The sequence below is a fragment of the Schistocerca serialis genome, chromosome 2 (assembly GCF_023864345.2).
Source record: "Schistocerca serialis cubense isolate TAMUIC-IGC-003099 chromosome 2, iqSchSeri2.2, whole genome shotgun sequence".
NCBI lineage: Eukaryota > Metazoa > Arthropoda > Insecta > Orthoptera > Acrididae > Schistocerca > Schistocerca serialis.
This window is the reverse complement of record NC_064639.1, coordinates 272,694,437-272,707,462: the sequence shown is the minus strand read 5'-3', so window position 1 is coordinate 272,707,462 and position 13,026 is coordinate 272,694,437. Positions and strand designations below refer to the sequence as shown.

Below are 13,026 nucleotides of genomic sequence, written 5' to 3'. Positions count from 1 at the left end.
AGTGATTTGTGACGCACAGTCACTGGAGAGGGTTGCTACGAAAAATAAGAGGTCTGTAGCTGTAAAATTCTCAGCCTCGTGATGCCAATTGAGGAGCTACTCGACCGGATAGTAGCGGCTTCGGTCAAGAATACCATCATAACGACCGGGAGAGCGGTGCGCTGACCCCATGCCCCTCCTATCCGCATCTTCCTCTGAGGATGACACGGTGGTCGGATGTTCTCGGTAGGCCACTCGTGGCCTGAAGACGGAGTGCTTCTTTAGCTGTAAAAGTGTATGCAGAACTGAATGTCCCTCTCGTGAAAACTGTCAGCCCAAAAGAACACGAAGTGAACTCCGGCATCATGGAACTGCAGGGCGATTGGAGTTCCAAAACGACTTAGATACACGTAACGGGGAAATAAAACCAGAGCTAGGATGCAATGGAAGAATTCAATTAGTCGGATGAGACTTGTTTTATATTTTACAAATTCTGGTCGACTTTATGTCCCAAGAGTGGAACGTGGCGGTGGTTCGGCGATGATTTGGGCGGCCATGTCGTCGTATTCCAAGAGCCCCACGGTTACTACGCAACGTAGCATTAATGCCCAGAATTACGTGACCATTTTCGCTGATCAAGTCCATCCCATGATACAGTGGTTTCTCCGCAATGGTAATACTGTGTTTCAAAACGAAAGGGACCGCATTTTACTCAACTTACATCACCAAGGACTGGCTTCGTGAGCACGAAGATGAATGGTCAAATTTCCACTGCTCACCACCGTGACCAGTTCTCAATATCATTGAGCATTTGTGGCCTACTTGGAATAAAAGGGTGCGCAATCCTGTCTACCTCCATTATCGTTACCTGAACTTCCTAGTATCTCACAGGAAACATGGTAAAAGATTCCCCTGAAAGCCTTACAGGGCCTGTATTTATCCACTCCGAGACGACTGGAAGCTGTTTTGAATGTCAGCAGTTTTCCTACTCCGCATTAGGCATGGTAATGTGTTGTTTGCTCACCCCCGTACTTGTTAATCATTTTATAAGCAATTGCTTGTACATAGTGCTGGACATTGAAATGGTAGTCGGCCGGTGTGGCCGTGCGGTTCTAGGCGCTTCAGTCTGGAACCGCGTGACCGCTACGGTCGCAGGTTCGAATCCTGCCTCGGGCATGGATGTGAGTGATGTCCTTAGGTTAGTTAGGTTTAAGTAGTTCTAAGTTCTAGGGGACTGATGACCTTAGAAGTTAAGTCCCATAGTGCTCAGAGCCATTTGAACATTTTTGAAATGGTAACAGCAGAGAGGTTAGTAATTAATGAAATTTTACTTGTTGTGCGTGTACAGTATAGGTCTTTCTAAGCTATTTCAATAGTAAGCCACAGTTCATCAATCGTTGTACAGGGCGAATGGTGGTACGGTAGTCTGTCGGCAACCCATGAGATGTGAGATCTTGAGAACGGTCGTATCGAGGTAGAACAGCAAGAGCAACATACGGTCTTGCTTTACCTTGCTGAAAGATAGATTCGCGGAGACCACGAAGATAACACATATTTAGTACCATCAACAAGACAAAATCAACTGGGTATGCGAAACAGAAGTAATGGTGTTACGTACCCACTCTATTGCAACGTGACGCGGGACGCTGAACTGAGACCCCTCTGAGAAAACGACGAGGTGTCTCTCCTGAGTCCGGCGTGATCGCTGAGCATACCACTGTCTGTCCGCCCCACACCGCTGCTGCGTCAAGGCGAACCGCAACAGTTCAAAATGGTTCAAATGGCTCTGAGCACTATGGGACTAAACTTCTAAGGTCATCAGTCCCCTAGAACTTAGAACTACTTAAACCTAACTAACCTAAGGACATCAGACACATCCATGCCCGAGGCAGGATTCGAACCTGCGACCGGAGCGGTTGCGTGGTTCCAGACTATAGCGCCTTTCACCGCTTGGACACCCCGGCCGACGAACCGCAACAGTGCTCGCTTGTTAACAGTTTGCGGTGCTCCACAAGTCATCACACGGTTCGAGTGGAAATTTGTCTTACTCAAAAGCCAACCGGGGTGGCCGAGCGGTTCTAGGCGCTTCAGTCTGGAACCGCGCGACCGCTACGGTCGCAGGTTCGAATCCTGCCTCGGGCATGGATGTGTGTAATGTCCTTAGGTTAGTTAGGTTTAAGTAGTTCTAAGTTATAGGGGACTGAATACCTCAGACGGTAAGTCCCATAGTGTTCAGTGCCATTTAAACCATCTTACTCAAAATATAAAATTTCCTGACAAAAGTACGAGACGTGGCTATATGATCCTGCACGGCCGAGCGAAAAACATATCTATCATATCGGGCGCTAGTCGCGTGGGGGCGGTGTGATTCTGCATGGTATTGGGTATGGCCCTTCCAAAGCCATCTGTTTCTTACAACAATAGAGCAGCAATAACTCTGAACGATGTACCACAGTCTCTATATATCAAAATCCTGTCGCCGTTGAATTTCGACACGTGCTTTTTAACACGTTCACGCCGGCGCTAGATTCTCTCATCGGGCGGTGTGTGCCACCGGTGGCTTACGTTCGACTCTACCAATTGTGCTACCAGCAACAGACAACACAACGAACAGCTGCGAACACTATTTTGTGTTACCCTTCAGCTAGAGTGCGTTCCGAACAAATGAGATATCACACAATTTGTGACTAATTTAGTGTGAAATTATTTTATATGATCTCTCGTTGTTTCAAATGAACTGACTTTTAAAATGAAAGGTCAATGTATTAAAACAGTAGCCTAGCGTCTCTGAATACAACGGTTCACGCCAAGAAACAGGAAAAGCGGTGCCGTCAGATGCAAGAAAGCATGAATACGTGCGACGCCCCACAACGAGAAAAACAGTTCTCATCGCCGGCGTGAGCTTGTTAAACAAAGTGTAATACGGTCTTTTCACAAATTAACAACATTCAAATGTGACTACTGAATGAGAAACCTGTGTCATCCTCTTTCCTTATGTACAGAATCTAAATGAAGTCACTGCTACCTGCATTGTGCGGTTACGCTGAAATGCTACTGATTTTCAAATGCAAGCATGTAGTACACTTCATGCCAGTTTGATGTTTGTTGCATGCTGCCTGAGAGGTGTTGACACTTTTATGGCCGGCAGTCTAGTAGAACACGCAGTACTAATTCTGTGCTGGTACTAGACACCATTTTTCACTTCCTCTCGCCACCACAGTGAACAAGATCATTACTCACGCTTCAAAAATGGCTGTGAGCACTATGGGATTTAACAGCTGAGGTCATTAGTCCCCTAGAACCTAGAACTACTCAAACCTAACTAACCTAAGGACATCACACACATCCATGCCCAAGGAACCTGCGACCGTAGCGGTCGCGCGGTTCCAGACTGAAGCGCCTAGAACCGCTCGGCCACACCGGCCGGCTACTCACGCTTCCCACAGTCATCTAAACCCAACATACAACTGCACTTCAAGACGTAAATTAGCCAATGTTCATCAACGGACAAATTCTTCAGTTGAATCCTTATGATTAGAATTCAGTTGCCTATTTCGAAAAAGAGCATCGTCTGTAACGCAACTTGCGCTATTCGTCAACGAGACTCAGAGGGCCATAGACACTGGTCCCCAGGGTGATGCCGTGCTTCTTGACTTCCGCAAGGCGTTTGATACTGTTCCCCACAGTCGTTTAATGAACAAAGTAAGATCATATCGACTATCAGACCAATTGTGTGATTGGATTGAAGATTTCCTCGATAACAGAACGCAGCATGTTATTCTCAATGGAGAGAAGTCTTCCGAAGTAAGAGTGATTTCAGGTGTGCCGCAGGGGAGTGTCGTAGGACCGTTGATATTCACAATATATATAAACGATCTTGTGGATAACATCGGAAGTTCACTGAGGCTTTTTATGGATGATGCTGTAGTATATCAAGAGGTTGTAACAATGGAAAATTGTACTCAAATGGAGGAGGATCTGCAACGAATTGACGCATGGTGCAGGGAATGGCATTTGAATTTCAATGTAGACAAGTTTAATGTACTGCGGATACATAGAAAGAAAGATGCTATGTCATTTAGCTGCAATATAGGTGGTCAGCAGCTGGAAGCAGTTAATTCCATAAGTTATCTGGAAGTAGGCATTAGGAGTGATTTAAAATGGAATGACCATATAAAATTAATCGTTGGTAAAGCAGATGCCTGATTGAGATTCATTGGAAGAATCCTAAGGAAATGCAGTCCGAAAACAAAAGAAGTAGGTTACAGTACACTTGTTCGCCCACTGCTTGAATACTGCTCACTGATGTGGGACCCGTACCAAATAGGGTTGATAGTAGAGTTCGAGAAGATCCAACGGAGAGCAGCGCGCTTCGTTACAGGATCATTTAGTAATTGCGAAAGCGTTACGGAGATGATAGATAAGCTCCAGTGGAAGACTCTGCAAGAGAGACGCTCAGTAGCTCGGTACAGGCTTTTGTTGAAGTTTCGAGAACATACCATCACCGAGGAGTCATGCAGTATATTGCTCCCTCCTACATATATGTCGCGAGAAGACCATGAGGATAATATCAGGGAGATTAGAGCCCACACAGAGGCTCACCGACAATCTTTGTTTCCACGAACAATACGAGACTGGAATAGAAGGAAGAACCGATAGAGGCACTCAAGGTGTCTTCCGCCACACACCGTCAGGTGGTTTGCGGAGTGTGGATGTTGATATAGATGTAGATTTCTGAGAGTAAAGCATACATTTCTACATGCAGACATCAAATTTTATATTGATGAGGGGTGACACAGTCACTATGAAGGCGATCAAATGTTACTAAATTTTGTAAATACAATGACAGTCTCTGATCGCAGTCATTACGAGCATCCTCAGATTGATCTGCCTTCATGAAGTTAACAGAGTAAGGATGTAAATGGCTACATATTTTATTTGCTTACTCTGTTGACTTCATGAAGATAGACCGATCTGAAGACGATTATGATAATTGAAACCGGTAACTACGATCAGAGTCTGTTGTGATCGTTAAAAAAATTTGTATGTTAGTTAAGGAGCGCGTAGGACGAAGAATTTGCAGGCAAAACATTTTTTGCTATAAGCACAGTATACAAGTCTTGCATTTGGAACCCAGGGACGCCACAAGCCAACACTAACGATTGTGATAGTCCTGTCTAAAGATCTTACAGTTGTGTCATCTATGGCTGAATCGGAGCTGTTCTTAAATCGAGTTTCTTCATAACGTTCAACGCGAAATAATCGTATAACAGTACTGCCTTTATGAGAAGTTTGACATTGTGGAGACACTAGGTGTAAAAGCCAATAGACTGCACAAAGGTCACTGACAGCTACAGACGTTCCGGTAGTGTTGAAGCCATCTGCCACACTTGAAAGTTAGTGTGATCCAGATGCTCGAGGGTCCTCCGTAAACAACTCCAGTAGACTTACTGGAAGGATCGTCACCGAATACTGGCTCCGCGCGCCAGAGCCTTGGGAGCCGGGCGGGTTCGAGGACATTCTACCTACACAAGCCACTTATCATTCGGTACCTCTCCCTCCTCCCCCTCCCTTTATCCTCGTAAATTCTCACCCTTGTAAGTTTGCGCTACTAGTTGCGATAAAAGAACAGTAAACAAATCTTGTATTTGGGCGCCACTACTGGTGGTGATAGTCCTGTATAAAAAACTTACAGTTGTGGCTCGCCGTCACGCTTCTCTGCTGGGCGCCCCAAGCAAGGGCGTGTGTCATTTGGGCGTAAGACCGGCACTACTTACGAGAGAGCAGTTTCATACACGGCGTTGTTCAGATGGAGCAGAGAACCCTCCAACGCACGCTTGCAAGACAAAGGTTTCCCACAACAGTGGCTACATACAGCTTCTTGAGACTCTAGTCTCATTCGAAGTCGAACCAGTGCTTAGTTTCTCGCTATGAAACCAAATAATATCGGAGTACTTGCCTCACAGCTTTTTGGCAGATAATATTAACCAATCTACTGCTGGAACAATGGAATAAGGGCAAATGTGAAGGTATAAAGTGGCAAACCAACTCTCTACGCAATACTTTTGGACCTTTCCTTCTGATCCATATAGAAAATGTTACACGAATTATTGGCAACAGTGTTACTAACGTAAATCCTAAGCCAACGTGTTTTTGTTGCACTACGCGACGTCTACATGCAGTTGTTCCACGCTATCTCAGGAACATTATCTCTCGCCATATAAGTCTATGCAAAGGCAACCAAAGTAACCAAAAATAATTTAGGAAGACAGAGCAGAAGTCCGCACTGAACCACAATAATCTACGTTTGCTCCCTATTTGAAGCAATGATACCGGATTCTTTGGCACGATTTACGAAACTCGCGGAAAAGTTAAAACACGATTGCCGGATGAAGTTTCAGACACTGCTCCTTCTGGGCACGAATCTGTTTTCTTAGCCACCACGCTCTCTCTCTCTTCGTAACTACTTTGACAGGTTGAGTCACGCATTTTCGCATCACTCTCATTTGTTTCTAGCTGCCATCATGGTTCGTCTGTCTTTCATTTCTTTCCTCTGCCGCCTTTACTATCGAGAAAAAGAAAATAAATTTTATTTGACACATTTCTTTTAGTAGAAAGGTAAAAAGAAGTGGTAAACCAAATCTCTACGCAATACTTTTGGACGTTTCCTTCTGATCCATATAGAAAGAGTCACACTGATCATTGGCAACAGTGTTACTAACGCAAATCCTAAGCCAACGTGTTTTCGTTGCACTGCGCGATTTCAACATACATTTGTTCCACGCTATCTCAGGAACATTATCTCTCGCCATATAAGTCTATACACAGGCAAATACGAGATACGAATAGTAAATTTTGTGATCCCCTTAAGCAGGAACAAAATCACTGCTTGTGCAACATCTACAAGATGAAATGTGAAGTGACAAACATGGCAATAACTCTGCATATACATATGTTACGACATTGAAGATAATTCAACGTTTTAAAAGTCCGAAGAAAATTTTTAACTTAATGTAGTTATTTTTCCAGCGTCTTTGGGTTTTTTTATTGGGACATCAAGATTTACGCCCCTCGAACGCTTTGTGTTAAGTTGTACTGTGTTTTGGATAGCTCGTTAAACTATATTTTTCCCTATACCGAGCTGTGTAAGTTCACTGATCGGCTAAAGACAGGGTCGTAAAACCTCTAACAAGTTGACCTGAAGCTGTAATTCTGGTGAAACTGTGAAGTTATTACATAAAATCGTTTTTGTGTATGTTCGCGCTCCTGTTTTCTTCAACAAATAGTATTCATTGTCAACGTTTTGTAGCGACACGCCTCTTTATTAGCATTTTAACTCACATAAAAGAAAACCGTTTTGCAAATTCCATTATATTTCGTTATATCGCTTAATTTCCTTGATGGATGAACTCTTTGATTGGTAGATTTTTTAAATAACATATTTTTTACCGATTAACACTAGAAAGTTAACTTAGAATTCGAAAACCAGTACATACAATTTTGTGAAAGATTACTAAACATAAATTTTCTTTTCGAATAACTTTGCTTTGTTCCGTCACTAATACTATTTCACTGTCAGAACTAACATGTGCATATAAGTATCTACCTTCCATAAACATTAGTACTTTATGCTCTAGGTAACTGAGGAACCCTGAAGCACTAAAAAGAAGTTTCGTTAGAATGACTACTGTAAAAAACGGAAGAAATAGATGAAAAATGAAGAGAACTGAAATGATACCACAGCGGAGACGGAAATGACAACCGAATGTCTAACACTTCCAACACCATGTAAGTTATGCACGGGAAAGGGAAAAGCAATATCAGACCATCAGCACTGTGTACTTACCGACGCTAATACACGAACCGTGTCTGCGGGATATCCGTATCGAAAACTAAAAATTCCAAGTATCACAGCGCCGATCCCCCTTGCTTCAGACGTAAGACGATTACCGTCTCTGGAAGCGAACAGGTGCGGCGTAACCGTAGGCGAGGAGTCGTCGCCGCCTTCACCACACTGCGAAAGTCGACTGCAGGGACGCGCGGCCGGGCCGGCAGTTTCAATCTTCGCGCTGCTTACAGCGCATGCGCAGACGGGCTCTCCGCTAGCGTTGCGATGACGTCCGGTTCCCTCGCCAAGCCGCGGCGAGCTACGCTCAAGCGGAAGCGTAAATTTAAGACTTCGCGCACTCTCGCCAAGTCAACGGTTACGAGACGCATTTCCTCTCAGGGTCGCATGACCCGCTAACGTTTACGTCGACCAGAGACTTTGGTTTTACAGCCTTCGGTACTAAGCGTTCATCACGGCTTAATATAGCAACGTCTTGCAACATTAAGCCTCTACATTCCTTTTGCTTCCGGAAACTCTAGTCTTCTTCTTTTGTGCGTAATTCCTGAGAGGTCGATGTTTCTTTTGCTCCAGTAACTGGATATCCATCTAAATTTAGGTTTCAAAGTTTCACTAAGCTGTCGGAAGTCGAGTATAAACTAACTATAATGGACGAAACCACGTTTGGCCCGTTGAAGTGCAACAGCATGACATCTGCGAAAGTTACCAAGAACTTAGTTCAGTCAAGCAGTGTCTAGCGCGAAACGTAACTGTCACACGAGGACGATTTGGTGGAACATTTTACGTGACATCATCCTCTAGATGTGTTACAACAGTGTTTCGCTTTCAGTATTGTCTGTGAACGATCTTGGTTCAATGTGACCTTGGCAATATACGTATAAAATTACCGGCAGAGCACATGAATATACATGGTTACTAATCAGCCGGGTATTAATGTAATCCGTGTTAAATTAGGATCAAAATTCAGGCTGTTGAAGATCATAATCACTCTACTCATTTTCAGGAGATAAAAACCGACTTAGTCTATTTCAACATTTACAATGAAATATTCAGACAGCAGTCGTCTCCAAATGACTGTAACTGTGTTATTAACAGAAGGTAATATGAAATATATATATTTAAGGACTCTAAAAAAAGTCTGTCTGATCATTTTTCTAATTCTTTAATGGTCTTTGTTCTTTAACGCGCTCCTTCTTCTACACGCTTACCGTTTGATTTGTTGACAATAATGGTGGTTCTAACTACTTCCAGCCTGCAACTAAGAGCGCAATGTTAAGATAAATTTCATCTTTACCTTAACATGTTGCCTCTGTGCTATAATCTAATAATACGTGACACATACAAGGCGTTTTACGGTGATATTGGAATTAATACAGACATCTGACTTTATGCAATGCAAATGTGTATGTACACATCACCGGTTGCATCAAAGCTTATTGTATTTACCTGCAGATCATAAGTCGTGCATGACGTTGGTTGGTTGGTTTTGGGGAAGGAGACCAGACAGCGTGGTCATCGGCCTCATCGGATTAGGGAAGGATTGGGAAGGAAGTCGGCCGTGCCCTTTCAGAGGAACCATCCCGGCATTCGCCTGAAATGATTTAGGGAAATCACGGAAAACCTAAATCAGGGTGGCCGGACGCGGGATTGAACCGTCGTCCTCCCGAATGCGAGTCCAGTGTCTAACCACTGCGCCACCCCGCTCGGTGTGCATGACGTAAAGATTGTATGAATGAAGTATGGTTTATTTCGTATTACGAAGTCGCGGCTTCCTAATAAACACAGAAAGAATAAGGTTTCAAAATACTTATATATCACCTTAACCTTCATTATGGAGCTTCCACAAATTTGGTTAGTGGGTTGGCAAGAACAAAAGTCCATGGGATCATGGGAATCTCAATTTTTTTGCTATCAGCTCTTAAAAACTAAACTTCATCTACATCTACATCTACATGATTACTCTGCAATTCACATTTAAGTGCTTGGCAGAGGGTTCATCGAACCACAATCATACTGCCCCTCTACCATTCCACTCCCGAACAGTGCGCGGGAAAAACGAACACCTAAACCTTTCTGTTCGAGCTCTGATTTCTCTTATTTTATTTTGATGCTCATTCCCACCTATGTAGGTTGGACTCAACAAAATATTTTCACATTCGGAAGAGAAAGTTGGTGACTGAAATTTCGTAAACAGATCTCGCCGCGACGAAAAACGTCTTTGCTTTAATGACTTCCATCCCAACTCGCGTATCATATCTGCCACACTCTCTCCCCTATTACGTGATAATACAAAACGAGCTGCCCTTTTTTGCACCCTTTCGATGTCCTCCGTCAATCCCAACTGGTAAGGATGCCACACCGCCGGCCGCTGTGGTCTCGCGGTTCTAGGCGCGCAGTCCGGAACCGCGCGACTGCTACGGTCGCAGGTTCGAATCCTGCCTCGGGCATGGATGTGTGTGATGTCCTTAGGTTAGTTAGGTTTAAGTAGTTCTAAGTTCTAGGGGACTGATGACCACAGCTGTTAAGTCCCATAGTGCTCAGAGCCGTTTGAACCATTTTTTGATCCCACACCGCGCAGCAATATTCTAACAGACGACGAACGATTGTAGTGTAAGCTGTCTCTTTAGTGGACTTGTTGCATCTTCTAAGTGTCCTGCCAATGAAACGCAACCTTTGGCTCGCCTTCGCCACAATATTATCTATGTGGTCTTTCCAACTGAAGTTGTTCGTAATTTTAACACCCAGGTACTTAGTTGAATTGACAGCCTTGAGAACTGTACTATTAATCGAGTAATCGAATTCCAATGGATTTCATTTGGAACTCATGTGGATCACTTCACACTTTTCGTTATTTAGCGTCAACTGCCACCTGCCACACCATACAGCAATCTTTTCTAAAACGCTTTGCAACTGATACCTAAGAGAACTGCTCAGATTGTCACCCAGGTCATTTATATAGATTAGGAACAGCAGAGGTCCCAGAACGCTTCCCTGGGGAACACATGATATCACTTCAGTTTTACTCTATGATTTGACGTCTATTACTACGAACTGCGACCTTCCTGACAGGAAATCACGAATCCAGTCGCACAACTGAGACGATACCCCGTAGGCTCGCAGATTGATTAGAAGTTGCTTTTGAGGAACGGTGTCAAAAGCTTTCCGGGAATCTAGAAATACGGAATCAACTTGAGATCCCCTTTCGATAGCGGCCATTACTTTGTGCGGATAAAGAACTAGCTGCGTTGCACAAGAACGATGTTTCCTGAAGCCATGCTGATTGCGTATCAATAGGTCATTCCCTTCGAAGTGATTCATAGTGTTTGAATACAGTATATGCTTCAAAACCCTACTGCAAACCGACGTCAATGATATAGGTCTGTATTTCGATGGATTACTCCTACTACCCTTCTTAAACACTGGGGCGACCTGCGCAATTTTCCAATCTGTAGGTACATATCTATCGGTGAGCCAACAGACGTTTTTAAAAATCATCAAATTCTCGACTAAGTTTACCATATTCCCAGCAGAGGGGTTGGTTCGCATGGGGAGCTGGTTGTAAGGGAACTGTCGCCGTTTTTTTTCCTACCTTGGCTACGCAGCGAAGAAACGTTATACTGAACTTGGCAGTAGTCCAGTGAACGAATATGTTGTTTGACTCAGTGCTGCTCGTCGGATAACTCCAATATTTGTGTTCATATGCTGCTGGAAGTAGTCGTAAAAGAAACGGCTAATACGTTGTGCCACCCACGGTAGTAAGTGAAGCCTTCATGGAGCTGACGAGATAACGATTTCCTCGTGAAGCTAAAGCTTTTGACCGTTTGTACACCGTTACTATGCGTGTGTTAGCAATGGAAAGGAATACAGAACCAGCAACCGCCAAAAATATTGCGTCGCTAACTGTCCGATGGTCAGTGCGAGTGGGCAGACCATAACGTGAAATATCACTTTTTCACTAGGGCGAAGCATGACCAATTCAACAGTTTTTCTCAATTACTACGACAGTTTTAGACCCATACGCAAAAACTTTCAACATTTCTTAGCCAGAACAATGAATTATAACGCAGAAAAGACCTGTGACAGCTCGCGGCACTAGTTTACGTAACGGGGGACCGGAATTTATTCAAACAAACGACTGAGACGAAACTAAAGTTACTGTTGGGAGAATGGGAAATATTCATTGCTGAATTCAGCAGGTTTAACAAATCGTTAAGATGAGGAAAGGAATATCAGTCAGTGAACGGTATGTCATTTGTAAATCCAACCTGTTGTAATTGCTGTGACAAATTTCTCCGTTTCTGAATACATCTACATACACACTCCTCGAGCTACCGAATGGTGCTTGCAAGTAGAGGGAGGGAAAAACGACTGTCTATATACCTCCTTACGAGCCATAATTTCTTTTAGCTTATGTTCGTGGTGCTTATGCAGCAGTAGGGTCGTTCTGCAGTCAGTTCCAAATGCACATTTTCTAAATTTTCTCAACAGAGTTCCTCGAAAAGAACATCGCCTTTCGTCCAGGAATCCCCATTTGAACTCCCCAAGCATCTTCGTAACACTTGTGTGTCGCTCGGACCTACCCGCAACAAATCTAGCAGCTCACCTCCATCAATCCGACTTGGTACGAATCCCAAACACTTGAGCAGTATTCAAGAAAAGGTCGCACCAGTTTCATATTTGCGGTCTCCTTTACATATGAACCACACGTTCCTAAAATTCTCCAAATAAACTAAAGTCGGTCACTCGCCTGCCCGACCACAACCCTCATATGCTCGTCCGATTTCATCCCGCTTTGCAACGTTCAAATGGTTCAAATGGCTCTGAGCACTATGGGACTTAACATCTGAGGTCATCAGTCCGCTGGACTTAGAACTACTTAAAGCTAACTAACCTAAGGACATCACACACATCCATGCCCGAGGCAGGATTCGAACCTGCGACCGTAGCAGCAGCGTGGCTCCGGACGGAAGCGCCTAGAACCGCTCGGTCACATCGGCCCGCTTTGCATCGTCACATCCAAATATTTAAACGACATGACTGTGTCAAGCAGTACGCTGCTAATGCTATATTCGAACATTACAGGGTTGTTTTTCCTAATCATCTGGATTCACTTACATTGTACCACATTTATATCATTCTTCACACCAATTGGAAATGTTGTCTGCATTGTCTTGTATCTTCCTACAGCAGCGCAGTGACAG

General features: G+C 43.9%; 1 protein-coding gene across 6 annotated transcripts in view; it reads right to left on the bottom strand.

The window, feature by feature from the left end:
• The window catches only part of LOC126457029 (Ig-like and fibronectin type-III domain-containing protein 1), a 1,179,953-nt gene that overhangs the window by 952,100 nt on the left and 214,827 nt on the right, over window positions 1–13,026 (bottom strand). Inside the window, exon 1 of one of the 6 annotated variants that reach the window (XM_050093009.1) lies at window positions 7,826–7,890. The exons of the other annotated variants lie outside the window; for them this stretch is intronic. The gene's annotated coding sequence lies outside the window, so the exon portion shown is untranslated. Of the gene's footprint in view, window positions 1–7,825; window positions 7,891–13,026 lie in introns of those variants that run through there. 6 annotated transcript variants of the gene reach the window in all.